This window comes from Lithobates pipiens, unplaced genomic scaffold, assembly GCF_037356315.1.
Source record: "Lithobates pipiens isolate NorthernLeopardFrog02 unplaced genomic scaffold, aLitPip1_a1.2 Scaffold_16, whole genome shotgun sequence".
NCBI classification, from domain to species: Eukaryota; Metazoa; Chordata; class Amphibia; order Anura; family Ranidae; genus Lithobates; species Lithobates pipiens.
Window position 1 is genome coordinate 48,995,698 of NW_027507748.1, and position 21,653 is coordinate 49,017,350.

The 21,653-nt window shown below is 44.4% G+C and overlaps 1 protein-coding gene across 6 annotated transcripts in view; it reads left to right on the forward strand.

Annotated features, from left to right (window-relative positions):
- The window catches only part of LOC143981780 (beta-1,3-galactosyltransferase 5-like), a 214,169-nt gene that overhangs the window by 126,371 nt on the left and 66,145 nt on the right, over positions 1 to 21,653 (forward strand). Inside the window, exon 1 of one of the 6 annotated variants that reach the window (XM_077479879.1) lies at positions 13,930 to 14,248. The exons of the other annotated variants lie outside the window; for them this stretch is intronic. The gene's annotated coding sequence lies outside the window, so the exon portion shown is untranslated. Of the gene's footprint in view, positions 1 to 13,929; positions 14,249 to 21,653 lie in introns of those variants that run through there. 6 annotated transcript variants of the gene reach the window in all.

The window sequence follows — 21,653 nt, forward strand, 5'->3', positions numbered from 1 at the left end:
TCCCGTAGAACCCTGGAGTTCCTCCAATGGTTGCTAGGGGTTCCTTGAGCAATGACCAATTTTTGCCTCTCAGATAAGTTCCCACTGACACCATTGATCTTGTTAGCCATCTGTGGGGTGTGAATTCTTCCAGAAGACCAGAGATGTAATGCCGCGTACACACGGGAGGACTGTATGGCGTACTTAGTCCGTCGAAACACATTTCAGCGGACAGTCCGCTTGTGTGTGGGCTTCAGCGGACTTTTTCAGCGTGCAGTCTGGCGTACTAAGTATTTCGGATTTTTCGAAATTCTGTCCGTCGTACTTTGGTTTCAGCGGACAATCCGCTCGTCAGTATGCTAGTTCGACGGACTAAGAATGGCGCATGCCCAGAAAGGATTTACACGGCGGAAGGGTGCTTTGCTGTGTATTGAACTTCCTATTTCTAGTCCCGTCGTACGTGCTGTACACGTCATCGCGCAAGCTTTCGACGGACTGTTTGGGTATCCGTGTGTGGTCAAGTCCGTTCAGTCGAAAGTACGACGGACTGTCAGTCGGATTGTATGACGAACTAAGTACGCCATACAGTCCGCCCGTGTGTACGCGGCATAAGAAGCACTCTTCCACTGACCATCACACCAATATATCACAAGTTGTAGATATAGACATTTTTAACAAGGGTTCCCTGAGACCGAAAAGTTATTTCAAGGTTTCTTTCATGTTTAAAAGGTTGAGAAAGTCTGCCTTAGGGGCGTTTTAATAATAAAAAAAGCCTGTGATAAATAATATTATCAGCTTGGGAAAATCCTCCTATGGTTCCTCTTTCATGTGGTGGCTAGTTATGGCTTAAATGCTGCTACAAAGGTCCCTTCTTCCTCCTGATCACAAGCCACTGTTTCCTCCAACATCTCCTCATATATCACACATGTGAAAGACATGCAATGCTGAAAGACTTGCAATGGTGTGATAACATTTTAAAACAGGTTTATTGCAACTTAAAATCCCACATAGGTGTACACTCATATTTAACACAATAAAAACATGCCTTAATATGCTTATGGACATAACGGGGGGGGGATAATGTCACCTGGAGACCGAATCTGCAGCCACGGTTCCCAGCGATCGCCCCGTCCTAAACCTGTAGTACAAAAGACTCCTAGGACACTTCCTTCCTCGTTAGCCAATCAAGCGCCTCCTTTCATATTACAGGATACATGTATTTAGTTATTAGTTTTAGTTATTTAAATTTATATATATAACTTATTTTCATTTGGTATATCAGTTTGTATTGTCACATTTGGGAAGTGTAGGTAGTGTTGGCAGCTGTTTATTTTTATTATTTTTTTTTATTATTATTTTTATTTTATTTTTTATTTTTATTTCTTTAGTGTTTGATTTGAGGGTAGGAGTGTGGCAACTCACAAGGTTATATCTAAATTTTTACAACTTAACTTTAAAAGGTCCTACAGGTCATCAGTTTAGAATTAACCAGGAGTAATGGCTTTATAATTATTGCAGTTTTTGTGTTACATGTGTAGCACAATTGACGTTTTCATATGTAGGTGCCTCAACTTGTCATTTATGTGCGTGTGTGGAGGGGGCTGCAGTGTTTTTGGAAGGTTTTTAAGTGCTTGCATGTGCCTTTTAATTTTTTACATTTTTTTTTTCACTTTATTGCTATCACATACAGGACTAATAGCCTCCTATGTGATAGCATGTTTACTGTGACAGGTTCTCTTTAATGAGATTTAATTAGACCCCTGATGTCTCCCCTGAACTGCACTGAAACTAACGGAAACCAACGGAGAGCAGATCGGATTCCATTATCTTCCCCACCACGTTGGCCGGGTAAAAAGTGATATCATAAACAGGAGGTGATGAAATCCTTGTTGCTTCTGGATTAAATGCAGGGCCTTTTCGTATGGGCACGCTGGGAAGTTGCCCCGGGGCCCCACTTGCCTGGGGGGCCCTACCAGGGCCGTCTTTCTGAGCAGGCACCCCTTCCAGGGCCAGCACGCCGCTACCTGCAGGAGTGTGTTCTGGAGGTGGAAAGGGAATGTCTGCTCTCGCGGATTGTGCAGGGGCGTGGGGAGGGAACTATCGCATGAAGTACACTGACAGATCCCTCCCCCAGCTGCAGAGCTGTTCGGCGGCTCAGGACTCTGATTGATGCCGAGGAGCTGGCCCACCTCCTTCATTGTCAATGTTCGGGACTCGTGAGGGGGTGTGGCCAGGCAAGGGGTAACCACGCCTGTCACTGGGGGGCAGAGCGGCTGGCCTCAGGGATGATCGCTCGGTCCTTCTGGGCAGAGCAATATGGAGATAAAAAAAAAAAAGGCTCTAAAAATGCTGTTTTCTTTTTTATGCAGCCACTGGACTGAGAGAAATTGGGTTGAAAACTTCTCTGCTTGATTTCTTACACTCAGGACAGTGCTACAGGAAAAACAAGATACCATCTTGAGCTTTGTCAACTTCATTACTTCTATCTTTTACATATAAAGTAAAAAATAGCTGACAAAGATCAAGATTGTATCTGTTTTTTTCCTGTAGCACTGTCCTCACTGTAAGTTTACAACCCAATTTCTCCCAGTCCTCTGCCTGCTGTCGCCCAGCCCCTCTGCTGTCGCCCTGTCCCTCTGCTATCACCCAGTCCCCCTACTGTCGCCCAGCCCCTCTGCTATCACCCCGTCCCTCTGCTATCAACTCGTCCCTCTGCTGTCACCCCATCCCTCTGCTGTCGCCCCATCCCTCTGCTGTCGCCCCATCCCTCCGCTGTCGCCCCGTCCCTCCGCTGTCGCCCCGTCCCTCCGCTGTCGCCCTGTCCCTCTGCTGTCGCCCAGCCCCCTACTGTCATCCAGCCCCTCTGCTATCGCCTGTCCCTCTGTTGTCACTCAGTCCCTCTGTTGTCACCCAGTCCCTCTGCTGTCACCCAGTCCCTCTGCTGTCGCCCAGCCCCCTACTGTCGTCCAGCCCCCTACTGTCGTCCAGCCCCCTACTGTCGTCCAGCTCCTCTGCTATCGCCCTGTCCCTCTGCTGTCGCCCTGTCCCTCTGCTGTCGCCCAGCCCCCTACTGTTGTCCAGCCCCTCTGCTATCGCCCTGTCCCTCTGCTGTCGCCCAGCCCTCTACTGTTGTCCAGCCCCTCTGCTATCGTCCTGTCCCTCTGTTGTCACCCAGTCCCTCTGTTGTCACCCAGTCCCTCTGCTGTCATCCAGTCCCCCTGCTGTCGCCCAGCCCCTCTGCTTTTACCCTGTCCCTCTGCTATCGCCCTGTCCCCCTACTGTCACCCAGTCCCCCTGCTGTCACCCAGTCCTCTAAAAAAAAAAAGAACTGCACTCCTGTGATCCATAGGAGAAGTACAGCCGAACAACCTTTGGCTATACTTCGCTTTTAAATAATGGCACTTTTACAGAATTTTTTTTGACCTTGTAAAAGCAACTCTATGTTAGCCTATGTGTCCATGTATACATATGTGTTTACAGGCATCTTAGAAGATGAGCCGCAAAAAAACAAAAAAACAAAACAAAAAAAACCTTCAACAGCAAGTTCAAGAGAGGAGCTTTGGAGCTGAAAAATGTGTATACAGGTTAGGTACAGATAGATAATAGAAAGAGGTATTCCTGCGCCAACTCAAGTGTTTACAGCTAGCGTACTGTTGCACGCACTAAGGGAAATATCTGGACCCGAAAGAAAATGTAAAAATGAAAGAGTAGTGGTGCGCTCAGGACCGTCTTTAAGGCAGGGCAAAAGGGGCAGCTGCCCTGGGCCCTGTCATTGTTGTGGGGCCCAAAACAGCTGCATCATACTTGCCAACTATCCAGGTTTAAATTCCCTTGTCCCTTGAAGTTTTATTCCGGTGCTGTATCCTAATATCTGCGTGAAGTGCTGGTACTAATGCTGCCCAGCTCTGCCCTATTGTTGTGTGTAAGTGACTCACCTGCAGACCCTGTGTTTACATATAAATAACCAGCATTCATATGTAAATAGCGGTGACAATTCTAAGTAAAGAGCTGCGGCCGGCAGCATTGATATGTAAATAAAGGTGGCATTCCTATGTATATCATGCTCCCCTGCTGTGAGGAGGTGATGTGCTGTAACCTCTAGCAACTAATCAGTGAGCCGTAATGTGTGCTGTAACCTCTAGCAACCAGTCAGTAAGCATTAATTATATGCTGTAACTGCTGGCAACCAATCGCAATTGCTGCCTGATCTGACACAGGAAACTGATTTTAATGCCGCGTACACACGAGCAGACTTTTCAACATCCAAAGTCCGACGGACTGAGTCCGTCAGACTATTCGATCGTGTGTGGGCTGCAACGGACTTTTGACTCGCCAAAGTCCGAAGGACTTTAGAATATGGAACATGCTTCAAATTTTCCCGACGGAACTCCGCCGGACCCGGTCCCTTCGAAAACTCCGCTCGTGTGTATGCTATTCCGACGGACTAAAACCGACGCTAGGGCAGCTATTGGCTACTGGCTATGAACTTCCGTATTCGAATCCAGTCGTACGTCATCACGTTCGAATCCGTCTGAGTTTAGTGTGATTGTGTGTGATTTCCGCTCCGCCGAAAAGTCCGTCAGAACTCCGACGGAACTCCTTCGGAAGTCTGTCGGACATAAGTCCTCTCGTGTGTACGGGGCTTTAGTCTAGCTGCTATTTATTGTATGTCTCAGAGTAGGTGGAGAGGGAAATTGCATGGGGGGAGGGGGGGCAAGAAAAATTTTGCCCAGGGCCCAATCTATATTAAAGACGGGTGTGCTGTACATATAAATAAAAAACGGTCACAATAAAATAAAATATATACGACAGGTAGTGGTGATAACCTAACTAACACTGTGCAAGATGTCACAGAAAACCCAAAGACAAGTAGTGGGCTAGAAATGAAATAGAAAATACAATTATAAACTTGCAACAAAAGTACTTATCTGGCATGTGAACAGAAAGTGCTATAAAATATTTATATAAACGAAAGTAAAACATATCCATAAAAATTGCATGTAAACTAGAGCAACAAATTCAGGTTGCTAGTGCAAAGCAAGTGTTGACAATGATCAATCTTTGATCAGTGAAAAAAAGTGCTTATCTCTAAGGCTCGGTTCACACAGGGGGCGACACGACTTGCCGCGCCGCGACCTGCCGCGACCTCAGCGGCGACTTGCAAACGACCTCTGTATAGAAGTCAATGCAAGTCGCCCGAGGTCGCCCAAAAGTAGTACAGGAACCTTTTTTCTAAGTCAGAGCGACTCGAGTCGTTCCTCTTAAAACGGTTCCGTAGTACAGAACGGGGGCGACTTGTCAGGTCACGGCGCGGCAAGTCGTGTCGCCCCCGTGTCGCCCCCTGTGTGAACTGAGCCTAAATTGATAATACAAAAAGAAAAGAAAAAGACAATCAAATCGTACATATAAAAAATTCATAAAACAACATAGATTAAAGTGTCCATAAAAATGTCTTTCAACAGTATTTTTGCCGTGCAATGTATAGTGATTATGTGGATCCAAGAAATAAAATGCTGGTGTTGGCAAACCCGATTCAAAGAAGTGCTGCTAGTAGTGGATGACCCGTGCGATCCTTCATGCTATTTAAGTATATGGGTGTCCCCTTACCTTACTGCTGTAAGGTAACAGCATGAAATTATGTGTTTAGGTCCTTGGTGACTGCCCCCTTAAAGACTCCTAGCGTGGTAGCCCAAGTCCTTGCTGGTGTCTCTATCCTGCTTACAGCCAGCGTTAACGTCCTCTTTAAGAGCGACCTTAGGGTATCCGGGATGGAGGGTCTCACCAGTATATCATAAATGGGAATTAGAAAGAGGAGGGATGCCCCATAGTGTAGTATATCAAAGCTTTTATTGTTTAAAAAGATTAGGACAGGTACTCACATTAATAGCAAAACAGTCAGGCAATGTAAAAATGAGCAGCGAGCTCGATCGGCGTCACTTCCGGGAATTCCCTGATGAAGTCACATGATCATGACGAACACGTGTCGGGACTGTGACACCGGAAGTGATGCCGATCGAGCTTGCTGCTTGTTTTTACATTGCCTGACTGTTTTGATAAGGTCGCTCTTAAAGAGGACGTTAACGCTGGCTGTAAGCTGGATAGAGACACCAGCAAGGACCTGGGCTACCACGCTAGGGGTCTTTAAGGGGACGGTCACCAAGGACCTAAAACATAATTTCATGCTGTTACCTTACAGCAGTAAGGTAAGGGGACACCCATATACTTAAATAGCACGAAGGATCACACAGGTCATCCACTACTAGCAGCACTGCTTTGAATTGGGTTTACCAGCACCAGCACTTTATTTCTTGGATCCACATAATCACTATACATTACACAGCAAAAATACACTTGAAAGACATTTTTATGCACACTTTATGACTACACTTTCATGATTCACAATCACATCCGATGCTAGCAATACAGAATGAGGGGGCTTTGCTGTCTATCGGGGACAGCTCGAGGCAGGCGGGGCTGTCAATTTCCCACATCTTAGCAGCTTATTTCCCCAAAGTACAAAATATTCTAGCCGACCTACGTTCCAGAGTCCAATTGGACAACAATGAATGGTCTCTACATGTGGAGGTTTTCAGGCACGAATGCCCTGATGGATCATTGCAATCATGGTAGAACCTGTGCATTTCTACCAGTCCTTGTCAACCTCGAGTTTCTACGAAGACTCCAAACAGAGGTTGTGGAGGTAGTGGCAGTGATGTCTTATTGATCAATTAGGCCATGGTTCCCTTTGCTAGCACAGTTCAGCTTCTGGAACCCAATGCACCTTCTCCTCAGGCCAGATCTTCTGTCACTGGGTGCAATTCTACATCCATGTTCAGCACGGTTGCATTTGATGGCCTGGTTTTCAAGATTGGAAGTCCCCGGCTGCTCCTCCAGAGTCATATCCGCTCCCTTGAATACTAGATGAATGAACGCAAACAAAGTTTACGGGAGAATCTGGTCAAAGTTGGTTTAAATAAATGTCTGCTGAGGACAGATCATGTAGTGACCTAGAAGTTATAAATATTTTAGCCTTCCTCCAGTCGGATTTAGATCTGGCTCTATCGGTCAGCTTCTAGGCATCTTTTGCTGTCCAACAATTCTTCAAGGGAGTAACTTGGCTCAGACCTCAGAGTAAGCAGAGGTTTTCTAAATGGAGTCTCTCTCTTGTTCTCAACTCCCCCTCGGGAATTGAAACAGAGCATTCTAGGGCTGTCTCCGTTAAAGGCCTCTCTGTCAAGTTTGCCTTTTTCCTGGCTATCATATCGGCATTAAAAGCCTCAGAGATTGATTCACTGGCCATGAGAACTTTTCTTAATATTCTTTCCAGTTCGAGCTGTGCTGTTACCTATGCTTAACTCAATTCCCAAGGCTGCACAAATCTTTCATGGGAGCCAAGAAATTGCTCTGCCAACCTTAGAGTTCTAAATTGCGTCCTTTAGACAAGGGCACGCTGTGTCAAAGCACATGTTAAAGCACATGTCTAGTAGACAGGGAATCCTGAGTTGACTCCCAGCAGTGACATCCTTCAGTTCTAGGAATCCCTCAAATATTGTGAAGTTATATCTACAAACCTACAACTTTCTTCAGGCTTCAGCATGCCTGTTCACTCTTTTGCCAGAAACGACAGAGAAACGTGCCTCATCTAGGATGATTGTGGTACAGATTGCCTAGGCCATCCAACAGGCTCACAGAGCCAAGGGCTTGGCTTCTTTGGAGGTAGTGTCACTCAACCAGGAGTGAGTCTACACCTCGGGCAGCTTCACAGCATGTGGTTCCCAAAGTAGTCTGTAGGGCGGTCTTGTGGTCCTCAATCAATACGTGTATGGCTCATTATTGTGTAGAGTCTACTTCCTTATCCTCTGTTTATTTTGGCTTGCAGGTCCTGTCTGTTGACTGTACAAATGAAAGCCTTTTGGTTAGCTTTGCCTGCCCATGGTGAGTTAGTTCCCATACATATGCTGCCATGGAGTATGTCATGAAAACTGAAAATTCCCTATCAAATACTTACCATAATCTTCCTTTCCTGGTGGACTCAGGAGTCCCCCCCACCCCTCAGTGTCTTGAGGAGTCTAGTTACAGAACGCGGCCTCTGGCTCAGAGCGAAGATTTATGGGAGTACTACATATGCTGCCATGGAGTCCATCAGGAAAATTACTGTACTGTAAGTATTTGATAGGAAAATTTCAGTTTTTTTACTCTCTGCTATAAAACATATACAAAAAATTAAATAAAAAATATTTATAAATTTAGACCAATATGTATTCTGTTACATATTTTTGGTAAAAAAAATATCCTAATAAGCAAATATTGATTGGTTAAAAAAAAGTTATACCGTCTACAAACTATGTGTATATTTATTTTTATTTATTCATTTTTTACGAATAATGATGGCGATCAGCGACTTATAGTGGGACTGTGATATTGTGGCGGACATTCTGACACTGACATACATACTAAAAAAAATGCACTGCCACTGTACTAATGACACTGGCTGGGAAGGGGTTAACATCAGGGGTGATCAAAAGGTTAACTGTGCCTAACCAGGGTTTTACTACACTGTGTGAGGTGTGTTTACTAGGGGAAGAGATGGAATGTATTCCCAGCTTTGCAGGGACACAAATTTCATCTCTTCCTTCTAGTTAGAATGGTGATCTGCCTGGTTTACATAGGCAGACCACCATTCTGTGTCTCTGTAAGTGTGTGCGGGTGGTTGCCGGTTCACATCAAGTCTGCGGTACTCGCCGCTCGGCTCCTGCTGTGTGTAATCACAGCAGGAGCAAGCCATCAGCGGATCGCATATGCGCCCCCTACTCAAAAGAGTCTGATCAGGTATATACAGCCGTGGCCAAAAGTTTTGCAAATTACACAACTATACATGTTCACAAAGTCTGTTGTTTCAATGTTTTGAGATCTTTTTGTCAGATGTTACTATGGTATACTGAAGTATAATTCCAAGCATTTCATAAATGTCAAAGGCTTTTATTGACAATTAAATTAGGTTTATGCAAAAAGTCAATATTTGCAGTGTTGACCCTTCCTTTACAAGGCCTCTTCAATTCACCCTGGCATGCTGTCAATCAACTTCAGGGCCACATCCTGACTGATGGAAGCCCATTCTTGCATAATAAATACTTGGAGTTTGTCAGAATTTGTGGGGGTGCTTTTGTTCACCTGCCTCTTGAGGACTGACCACAAGTTCTTATTGGGATTAAGGTCTGGGGAGTTTCCTGGCCATGGACCCAAAATTTTGATGTTTTGTTCACCAAGCCACGTATGGCACTTATGGCAAGGTGCTCCATCATGCCGGAAAAGGCATTGCTCCTCAACAACTGTTCTTGGATGATTGGGAGAAGTTGCTCTCGGAGGATGTTTTTGTACCATTCTTTATTCATGGCGGTGTTCTTAGGCAAAATTGTGAGTGAGCCCACTCCCTTGGCCAAGACGCAACCCCACACATGAATGGTCTCAGGATGCTTTACTATTGGCATGACACAGAACTGGTGGTAGCGATCATATTTTCTTCTCCGGACAAGGTTTTTTCCGGATCCCTCAAACAATCAGAAAGGGGATTCATCAGAGAAAATTACTTTACTCCAGTCCTCAGCAGTCCAATCCCTATATCTTTTGCAGAATATCAGTCTGTCCCTGGTGTTTTTCCTGGAGAAAATTGACTTCTTTGCTGCCTTTTTTGACACTAGGCCATCCTTTAAAAGTCTTCTCCTCACTGAGCGTGCAGATGTACTCACACCTGCCAGCTGCCATTCCTGAGCAAGCTCTCTACTGGGGGCCCCTCGATCCCGCAGCTGAATCAACTGTGGGCGACAATCCTGCTGGACTCTCTTGGGCGCCCTGAGGCCTTCTTCACAAATGCAGTGGAAATTTTTTTATGGGATTAAGTTCATTTTTATGGCAAGGAGGTACTAATTAATTGAAATTCATCTGATCACTTCATAACGACTATATGCAAATTGCCGTCATAAAAACTGAGGCAGCAGACTTTGTGAAAATTAATATTTGTGTCATTCTCAAAATGTTTGTCCACGACTGTATACGTGATTTGGCGCAGAGGTGCTGCCCTGTAGCAGTAAAACTGCTATAGAGCGGACCTTAAGTGGTTAAAGGCTTTGTATTCTATTGCTCACAAAATCGTTTCTTCTGCCTCCTTATGACATCCTCTGTGAGTTCCTGAACCCCCCCCCACCACCTTTTCCCTCTCACTTCTGTTTACTTGGAATAAGCAGTGCATGCTAGCTGTGGTCATATGCACTGCACTATGCACACTACAAATCCCATAGTCCATAGTTTCTAGCCCATATCAGGAGCGAACAAGAGGGGTGGCTACGTCCCTACATACAGTGGGAAAATGGAAAAGGAATGGAGCCACCCTCTTACAGGAGGCCAGATCACAGAAGAAAAAAAAAGAAAAAGAAATTTGAAAGAGGCTGAGAGCAATTGAAGGCACTTTTTGGAGGTAACATTTGGAAGGTGGTGGTGGGCCCTTATGGAGCCAAAGGCTGCTACATCCCCAAACACGTATAGTACAAGAGCTTTCTCCCATGGGACTTTTATGCAGCCACATATTTTTTTTCCCATAAAAGCACATATTTATTGTACAAATTGTAAGAACATATGTATAAAAACAATGTATTTGGTGAAGTGACAAGAAATCTCAAATGACAATAACAGAACAGGAAGAGAATACTTCAACTGGAGTTCTGCCGAAGATTCACCATTGCGTTTCAATTGAGCTTTACAATCTTTCAGGGGGTAACAGGGATGGTAGTTCTACAAAGCAATATGGAACAGTAAGAAACATATACAAAAAATGAAATTAAAAAACAAAAACGGAGTACTAAATGTTGAGCATAGTGTTTTAAACTTAGAGTCATCAACTATGTGTAGCACTGACCCCCTATGGAGCTTCTGGTTTTATTGGGCTTACCGTTACCTTCTTGACCTCGTGTGCTTCTAGGGGTTTCCCGAGGTAGCTGGCCCAAAAAATTGTAGAAACTGACATTGGATCCTGTTTTTGGAATATTTATTTGAGAAAATAGGTAAAACCACTTCTCAATGAAGGGTAGAGGGTTAGGAAAGAAGTTCAGGTACTTTTGGAACTGCAAAAGATAGGAAGTCTCTCACTATAGAAATCCAGAGAATTACCGTTCACAACTGGATTCTCACAGCTACCGGATAGACCTCCTCTCACTAGGCCTTGCAGCCGATAGAGTGTTTAAGTAAAGCAAAGTCTCCGCCAGACTTGAATGTAGAACACTTGAACAAAGTCTCTGCCACAGACTTGGATGTAACTGAGGGATGTAGGTAAATTTAGAGCGCTATCATACGGTACTAGTATCTTGCAGCTGTTCCGGCGATACCGTAAGAGTGTAGATCCACTTAGTGTCCTTAACCACTTGAGATCCGCGCTATAGTCAATTGACGGCTACAGCTCGGATCTCCTTTTCCGGGACAACGTCTATTGATGTCGTCCCGTGTACGAGCGGCCTGCGCATGCCCTGAGGGGCGCGCGCGGCGCGCTCTGTGATCGGCGAGTCCATGAGACTCGCCTGATCACCGATCCGTGCAAGGGGTCGATCCCGACCCCTTATCACGTGATCAGCTGTCAGCCAATGACAGCTGATCAGGTGACATAACGGAGCCGGTAATCGGCTAGTATTCCTCCTCGTGCTGAGAGCGCGAGGAGAAAAAAAAAAGCCGATCACCGGCGGCCGTGATCGGGACATCAGTCCCGATCACGGCCAGCAATGCAAGCGCCCACCTGCCCCCTGCCAGTGCCCACCTGCCCCCTGCAGTGCCACCCTAATAAAAAGTTAGTGCCCCCCGTCAGTGCCACCCAGCAGTGCCCATAGTGCCACCCAGCAGTGCCCACAGTGCCACCCAGCAGTGCCCACAGTGCCACCCAGCAGTGCCACCCACAGTGCCCACAATCTGCCTCAAAGGTGCTGCACCCCAGTGCCGCCCATCAGTGCCCAGCAGTGCCGCCCATCAGTGCCCAGCAGTGCCACCTATTAGAGCCACCTATCAGTGCCACCTATCAGTGCCCATCAGTCCCATCTATCAGTGGTACCTATCAGTGCCCATCCGTGCCACCCATCTGTGCCATCTTATCTGTGCCCATCTTTGCCCATCAGTGCCACCTTATCTGTGCCCATTGGTGCCGCCTTATCTGTGCCTATTAGTGCCGCCTTGACTATGCCTATCAGTGCCCACCAGTGCAGCCCATCAGTGCCCACCAGTGCAGCCCATCAGTGCCCACCAATGCAGCCCATCAGTGCCCACCAATGCAGCCCATCAGTGTCCACCAATGCAGCCTATCAGTGCCGCCTAATCAGCGCACTTCAATGAAGGAGAAAAATGACCCGTTTGCAAAATTTTATAACAAACTATTAAAACATGATTTTTTTTTTGCATCTTTTTTTGTTTGTTTAGCAAAAAATAAAACTCCGAGCTGTAACTAAATACCACCAAAAGAAAGCTCTATTTGTGGGGAAAAAATGATAAAAATTTCATTTGGGTACAGTGTTGTATGCCCGCGCAATTGTCATTCAAAGTGCATCAGCGCTGAAAATTGGTCTGGGACTGAGGGGGGTTTAAGTGCCCAGTAAGCAAGTGGTTAAACTGAGCCTCCAGGCTCCTTCTGAGAAGCCAGCCTTATGCATGGCCTTCTCCCGAAGAGTCCTCCCCTGGGTGCTTCTCCAGTTGCTGGGCCTCTCCACACATGAGATGGCACCGGACCACCTTTGAATCCTCCTCCCAGTTACTTTGCCGTGGGCTATCCAGCCCCAAGACTCGGAATTGGATGGATCCGCACCCCAGACCATGAGAGCCATGGGGGCTAGTCAGGAGGACCAGGAACAAACAGACAGAAAGATCTTCAGGACCGCAACCCAGAAGCACGTGATCTCAGTACCTTAAATACCATTTCCCAGAATGCACAGCAGGACGACACACCCACTGGGCTGGTTCCGAGAAGGAATGGCACTCAATGCGCTTAGCTAAACTGCTTTCTCACATTTGCCAGCGGTAACAGCGACACCTGTGGCCAAGGAGAACCCAGTGCAATCCAGCTAGACTGGTACTGAAACTATAATTTGACATAATTAACCCTAAAACCCAACTGTAGTTTTAGGAACATTAAATTGAAAAAAAAAATACATAGCACGTGCTCGTCAGGAGCCGGCACTACATATGTATTTAGAAAATGAGGTTTGCCTATGCCCCCAAAGAGCACCTCCTGGAACAGATGTCCCCACACTAGGGACTAAGGGGGACACACAAGGAGTTACAGCCATTTTATCGCCATAGGAGGCTCAGTGTGCCAACCCTCACAAAGATTCTAACCAGAAACAAACCTTCACCATCCAGATGGAGAAGAGTAGACCAGCATAAGACTCGTAAGTCTGGCAGTTGTTAAAGCCGATAGGGACAAAGGAATATAAAAAAAATCTGTATTAAGTTCTGTGGTCAGAAATTCATCCCAATAGTCAAAAATACTCCTAGAAATTAGTCACTAGAACAGCATCTCTCCAAACTGGGCAAACCAGATAAAAAAACAAAAAGGTCTACTATGGGGATATACACTATATTGTCAAAAGTATTGGGACACCTGCCTATACACGCACAACAATACAATCTCCAACAGCAGACCTTGGCAGTAGGGTTACAGAAAAGTTCTGCGGACGCCCATGCTGAGTGGTTATCCTGGTGTACACTGATGTCTTTGTGATATATAACATTTGTTATCTTATGTTATGGGATAATTGTGTGAATCATTAGAGTGGTGGACTCCCCTGGTGACAACACAAATAACTATGAGTGACCGCCAGCCAATAGATGCTTTATATACCAGTGACAGGAAAAGAGGCCATATCCTGAGGAAGTTCCGGATTTAACGAAACATACAACATAGGAAAAGACCTCCCATCCCCTGCTGTACTGCATGCCTGCATTGTTTGATTGACCTGGCGGAGAATCCTGGAATCCTGAATAATTGTGACTTTATGGCCATTTGGCAGTCTGAATCTGCTTTCAGGGCTCTATCGGATGCTAGCCTTCTCCCCCATTGGGGGTACGGCTTCTGGATCAATCAGCTGGTGTTACCTGACACGTGCACAGGACATCTGCTCGCAATAGCACCATTGAGGATATACATCCCTCTCGCCTGAAATGCACCTGCTGTGAGGCTTGCTCTAACCTAGGATGCCTGGCGATCTTCACCCACACAGAGGAATCGCTGGAAGAACTCGGTACAGTGAGTAATACAACTATATGCCGATCATTTGGGCAGCATCACTGGGTTACCCAGATCACTTGGGATCCATCACTTCACCACTGGCCAGATCAAATGCATAGGACATTCAAATATCACTATGCCCATTCTGTTATAGGGTATTGCCCATATGCATGATTGATGCTAATTTACTCCATTCAACACATTACATCCCACTGGGTGGATATAAATCAATGATTAAAAAAATAAAAATAAAAAAATAAATAAAAACAATGGATTTTTTTAGATTTAAATGTGATTTTTTTTATTTTTTATTTAAATCAATTTTTTTTATTTTTATCAAATGTATTTTAATAAAAGGCTTTTTGAATAAAAAAATCTATCTAAAGATAGGTTTTTTTATTTAAGATACATTAATAATTTTGTTTATTCAGCATGAAATGGAGCTTAGTTATGTAGCATGAGGATGTATATTCTGCAATATTTACATTTTTTTAATGAATGCAAGCTCTGCAAGCTGAGATAATATCATTGATTGATGCATTCACACAATTTCACAGTAACCATAAGATAAACCAAAGTTCAGCAATATTCCTTTATCCCATTGTTTTGCAAATCTATGTACACTGCAAACTTACTCATTTACTAACCTGACAGCTTATTTTTCTAAATAGGAAACCTTCATTTTGTTTGCAAATATTAAACATTCCAACTACCAGCAAGAATAAGTCCTTCCATTTAAAGAGCACCTGTCATCTCAGATCCATCATGGCAGTGCCTATTAGCGGGCATCCACTCACCTGCTGCCGCCACGTCCCTCACCTTTTTGTGTCACTGCCGCATCACCAAGCGTCCTATTAAAGTGAAGGGGACTGTCGCTGTGGGACTGAAATGACAGTTGCTTTTTAAAAAGGATGATTTAATGCTTACCTGCAGAGTTCTACCTGCACAATTTAAGTATTTCCAAAACTTTGCTGAGAAACAATCAGTGCAATTCATTTCTTTTGCAACTTAAAAAAAAGTCCATCATTATTAGGAAATCTTTATAAGAACATTTTATGGCTATGCAGATACACGGTCTTGGATGTGATTGCGGTATTGCTGCAACCAGATCAGAAGAAACTTCAAGTGGTTGTAAAGGCAGAAGGTTTCTTATCTTAATGCATTCACCCTATGCATTAAATTGACTGTAAAAGGATTGTTTTTTATTATTTTAATTTTTTTTAAATAACAAACATGTCATACTTACCTCCACTGAACTTACCTCCTATCTACCACGAACATCTTCTGGGGTCCCCCGGCAGCTCTCGCGGCTCCTCCCCGCTTCAGATAACCCCCTAGGAGAAGCGCTCTCCCAAGGGGGTAACCTTGCGGGCTCGCTCCCGAGTCCAGCACTTGCATCCACAGACACGAATGCCGGGCTCGGCCCCGCCCCCCCCAGCGCCCGCGTCGTTGGGTTTGATTGACAGCAGCGGGAGCCAAGGGCTGCACTGCTATCAATCTATCCAATCAAGACCCAGTGGAGAGAGAGACAGTGCGTCCCTGCCGAAGAGATTAAGTAAAACGGGGGGGGGGGGGGGGGGGCGGGCGGTGACTGCCAGGTATTTTTTCACCTTAATGCATAGGATGCATTAAAGTGATACTAAAGGTTCCTTTTTAATACATATACATATACATATATATATATATATATATATATATATATATATATCAATCAAACATGTTATACTTGCCTCCGCATCAGATAGCCCCCTAAAAAAAGCGCTCTCCTAGGGGGTTACCTGGCGGGCGTGCTCCCGAGTCCAGAATTCGGCCTCCACAGACTCCGAATGCAGGAATCACCCCCCCCCCGGCAGCCGCGTCATTGAAGTTGATTGACAGCAGAGGTAGCCAATAGCTGCGCTGCTATCAATCTATTCAATCAACAGCCGAGAGAGGGCGTGTCCCCGTGGGACAAGTTTGAGGGTTCAGGTAAGTAAAACGGGAGGGGGGTGGTCACTGCCAAATGTTTTTTCACCTTCATACATAGGATCCATTAAGGTGAAAAAACACGAACCTTTACAACCCCTTACAAAGACACAAGGGTTCACAACCCCTTTAAGATAAAAAAAACTTCCGTGTGCAGCAGCCCCCCTCAGCCCCCCTAATACTTACCTGAGCCCCATCTAGATCCAGTGATGTTGCACGAGAGACTCGGCTGTCCAGGACTCTCCCTCCTCATTGGTTGAGACAGCAGCGCAGCGCCATTGGATTCCACTGCTGTCAATCAAAGTGAGCAAGCCAATGGGAGCGGGGAGCGGAACACGGCTCAGTGTCTGAATGGACACAGAGAGCTGCACCTCGGCTTGGGTGACCCCATAGCAAGCTGTTTGCTGTGGGGGCACTCAACAGGTGGGAGGGGCCAGGAGCTCCGTAGAGGGACCCGAGAAGAGGAGGATATGGGCTGCTCTGTGCAAAACCGTTACACAGAGCAGGTAAGTATAATGTTTTTTTTTTTTTTCTTTAAAAATAACAAACATAAGACTTTACAATTACTTTCAATACTTATGACTGCTTGCACTTTCCGTCTATTCCATGAGGATATTTTAAATGGGGGGGGGGGGGGGGAAACTTGTTTCTCACCCACTGAATGGCCTATAATTTAACCCACAAATTGGGTTTCCTTTTTTTGTTTGTCAATTTCTACTATTGATCCTATTACTGTCAGTATGTTATTCCCGAAGCTCATTGTTGTCATTATTTCCACGTTGGCGCTTTATGCCGCCTGCGTTGCGGTTTCGCACTTATGTTTGCAAAATTAATAATAATAAATAATAATAATAAATCACCTACAGGCCTTATCCTTTCATGTTAAATAAATATTAGTCAAATAGAATATAAGCCCTTGTACACACGATCGGAGATTCCGACAACCAAATCCGTCTGAGTAATTCCGACGGATTAATTCCGGAAGAGGTCCGGAGGTGATGTTGCATACACACGGTCGGACAAAGTTGTCGGAAAATCCGATTGTACATAACGTGGTGACGTTATTTAGTTACGACGGGACTAGGTTCAGGCTAGTAGCCAATAGCTTTGGTCTAGGAATTTGATCTGAGCATGCGTGGCACTTTGTCCGTCGGAGTAGGCTACACATGATCGGAGTATGTCCGATAGGAGCATTTTGTCGGAAAATTTTACCGGCAAGTTGGAAAACTTGGTCCGTCGGATATTCAGTCCGATGCAGACCACACACAGTCGGAATATCCGACAAAACGGTCCGATAGGAAACATTCCGTCGGAATCTCCGACCGTGTGTACAAGGGCTTAGTAAAACATAATAAACTTCAATATAAATAGTCCATATAAAACACAATAGTTAAATCAGCAAACATTGGGACTTTAACTACTCAAGAATCAGACATATACGGTAAGCTCTGTACTTAGTTCAATGAAATGCAATAAACATCCAAGATTTGGAGTTACTGCTGCCAGTAAATAATTAAATGAAGGAAGTAAGGTTGCGCTATGGAGAAAAAAAAGGTTATACCTAATAATAGACACAGGGGCTCACACTGTGGAGGCGCTTTAACCCCTGCAGGGGCAGGGGAGCTGGTGAGCGTGGCAATTTGATTTATGCATGAAAAACACATCGGTCCCATTTCAGGATTTATCAAGCACTGAGCACAAGTCACTTTAATCTGCTTGGAATTCTTTCAAGATTTTTTGTTTTATGGACATTATTATCACTACAGGCATTGGATTTAACAGAGGATTGTTTTTTTTGCAGTTGAACACTAGCACTTTGCATTGTATATTATTGTGTACATTTTTATTCTTATAGAAATTGAATCTAATAGAAAGTTTGTTTTTGCACTTGAGCACCAGCACTTTATATTGTATATTTATTAATTTTGCACATCTGATTAATAGATTAACATTGTGATGGTTTTAGACATGGGGAATTTTGGATTATAGTAGACAGATCGATTTTTTTTTTCCCCCCATCAACCTTAGTTGTATTTTCTACACATCACTTCGTATTATTTACACATTTCCTTGTTCTAGGTAGAGCGCCATAGCTACCATCATTGCTTTATCAAATAATTAAATGAGCCAACCCTCTTTAACCACTTCAGCCCCGGAAGGATTTACCCCCTTCCTGATCAGTGCGTTTTTTGCGTTTCGGGAACTGCGTCGCTTTAACTGACAATTGCGCGGTCTTGTGACGTGGCTCCCAAACAAAATTGGCATCCTTTTTTTTCCACACAAATAGAGCTTTCTTTTGGTGGAGTTTGATCACCTCTGTGGTTTTTATTTTGTGCGCTATAAACAAAAAAAGAGCGTCAATTTTGAAAAAAAACGCATTATTTTTTACTTTTTGCTATAATAAATATCCCCCAAAAATATAAAAAAAAAACTATTTTTCCCTCAGTTTAGGCCGATACGTATTCTTCTACATATTTTTCTTAAAAAAAAAAAAAAAAAAAACATCACAATAAGCGATTATTGATTGGTTTGTGCAAAAGTTATAGCGTCTACAAAATAGAGGATAGTTTTATGGCATTTTTATTAATATTTTTTTTTACTAGTAATGGCGGCGATCAGCGATTTTTATCGTGACTGCGACATTTTGGCGGACACATCACACAATTTTGACACATTTTTCGGACCATTGGCATTAATACAGCGATCGAAGACATAAAATTGCATTGATTACTGTGAAAATGTCACTGGCAATGAAGGGGTTAACCTCTAGGGGGTGCGGAGGGGTTAAGTGTTCCTAGGGGCGTGTTCCTAACTGTATAGGGGCGTGGCTGTGTGTAACATCACACTGATCGCTGCTCCCGATGACAGTGTGCTGTCACGAGGCATCTCCCCATACTTGAGCTCCGCGACACAATCGAGGGTATCCCCGCGGCGATGGAGTCTGCGGGACCACAGTCACGGAGATCTCCACAGGCATGCGCATGTGCGGCGGGCAATTCAAAGTAATGTACGGCTATGGTACTTTGTCCAGCTGTGCCATTCTGCCGACGTATATTTACAGGAGCCGGTCGGGTTAACCAGGTGACTATGTGTTTCAAGCTGTTTATTCTCAAGTAGGGATGAGCTGAACACCCCCCCCCCCCCGGTTCGGTTCACAGCAGAACATGGGACCAGGCAAAAAATTTGTGCGAACACCGTTACAGTCTATGGGACACGAAAATTAAAAATCAAAAATGCTAATTTTAAAGGCTTATATGAAAGTTATTGCATGTATCAATGCAAGAAAAAAAAAACTGCAGTTTTTTCGGGAGCGGTGATTTTAATAATGCTTAAAGTGAAACAATAAAAATGAAATATTCCTTTAAATAGAAATAATAGGAGGGGTCTCCTTAGCCTGCCTGTAAAGTAGCACATCTTTCCCATGTGTATAACAGTACCACAGCAAAATTACATTTCTAAAGGAATAAATGTCATTTAAAAGCTGCTCGTGGCTATAATGTATTGTCAGATCCCAGCAATATAGATAAAAATCATTGGAAAGAAGGCATGCCCACCACCCATCCCCCCCCCCCCCCAATCCATTGGGTCTGGTATGAATATTAACGTGATCCCCACACCAAAAATACCAACGAAAAAAATGGCATGGATGCCCCCCCCCCCCAAATCCATACCAGGCCCTTTGGGTCTGGATATTAAGGGGAACCCTGAACCAAAATGAAAAAAAAAATGGTGTGGGGGTCCCCCAATCTCCCCAGGCATAATATACTCTGAACAGCAGTATATATACTATAGGGCCTGCCCTATATACACACTGCAGAAAAGTTGGGCCTTGGTGGTGCCAGAACACTGTAACCCCTCACAGTTACTCTTGTTGGGCACAGAAACGGGCCCTGCCATGAAATATTAGATCAAAAGTTGTAATTACATGTCCCTGACAAACAGGGGCAGAAAGATTGGGCCTTTGGTTTTGGTGGCGCCAGAACACTGTAACCCCTCACAATTACTCTTGTAAGCATCATTAAAATCACTGCTCCTTCAACCACTTAAGCCCCGGAAGGTTTACCCTTTACGGCCGTGCAACGCTGTACCCAAGCCCTTTTTTCCCACAAATAGAGCTTTTTTTGGTGATATTTGATCACCCCTGTTTTTTTTATAATTTTTTGCGCTATAAACAAAAAACGGCTGACAATTTTGAAAAAGAAAACAATATTTTTTACTTTCTGCTATAAAACATGCTCAATAAAAATGTTAAAAAGAAAATCTAATTTATTCATCAATTTAGGCCAATATGTATTCTGCTACATATTTTTGGTATAAAAACTTCCAATAAGCATATATTGATTGGTTTGCGCAGAAGTTATAGCGTCTACAAACTATAGGATAGATTTATGCAATTTTTTTTCTTTTTCCTACAAATGGCAGCGATCAGCGATTTTTAGCGGGACTGCGACTTTGCGGCGGACAAATTGGACACTAAGTGATACTTTTTGGTGACCAGTGACTCTAATACAGTGATACGTGTTAAAAAAAAAAAACACTCTCTCACTGTACTAATTACACTGGCAGGGAAGGGTTAACACCAGGGGCGATCAAAGAGTTAAGTGAGCTCCTGGGGAGTACTTTCTAACTGTGTGGGGTTAACTTAACTGGAGGAAAACAGAGATCCACGGCGTGCGCCCCATGCCCTGTCCACGAAATCATGTACAGGTACATGATTTTGCGCAGGAGGGCCGCCCTGCCACAGTATATCTGCGTAGGGCAGTCCTTAAGTGGTTAAAAAAAATTTTTTTGCATTGATACATGTCCCATATGACAGTACCCGGGCCCCATACCCTTTTTATGGTCAATAACATGCATATAAGTCTTCAAAATGGGGACTTTTGATTTTTCAGTATCGGATCCCATAGACTTTAATAGGGTTTGGGGTTCGGCTCTGCACTTTTGCGATGTTGGAGAAATCTGGCGTGAACCGAACCGGGGGTGTTCAGCCCATTTCTAATCATTGATCTTACTTCTATTGGGCCAGCTTGGGAAGCTGGTTATCACTGTAGTATCCACTGCTATTCCAGTGATCTCCACTAGCTTCTGGGTCCTGTGCTGAGCAGCTGCCCTGCTGCATTGTGAGCACAGGAGATGGGCCGCTCAGGACAGGTGCCATTCAGAGAACACTTTTAATTTTTTTAATAAAAGCAAAACATTCTCTGATTGGATGAAGTGGTTATTGTGACATCACCTTGCTGCCTCTCAACCTCATCCAATCAGGTAATTCAAAGCAATCTCTGAATGGCTACCGTACCGAGCAGCACGAACTCCGTGTTCACAATACAGCAGGGCAGCCGCTTGGCACAGGACCTGGAAGCTAGTGGGGATCACTGGAGGAGCTTTTCAGCATCTAGAGCAGGAGTCTCCAAACTTTCTAAACAAAGGGCCATTTTATTGTCCACCAGACTTTACGGGG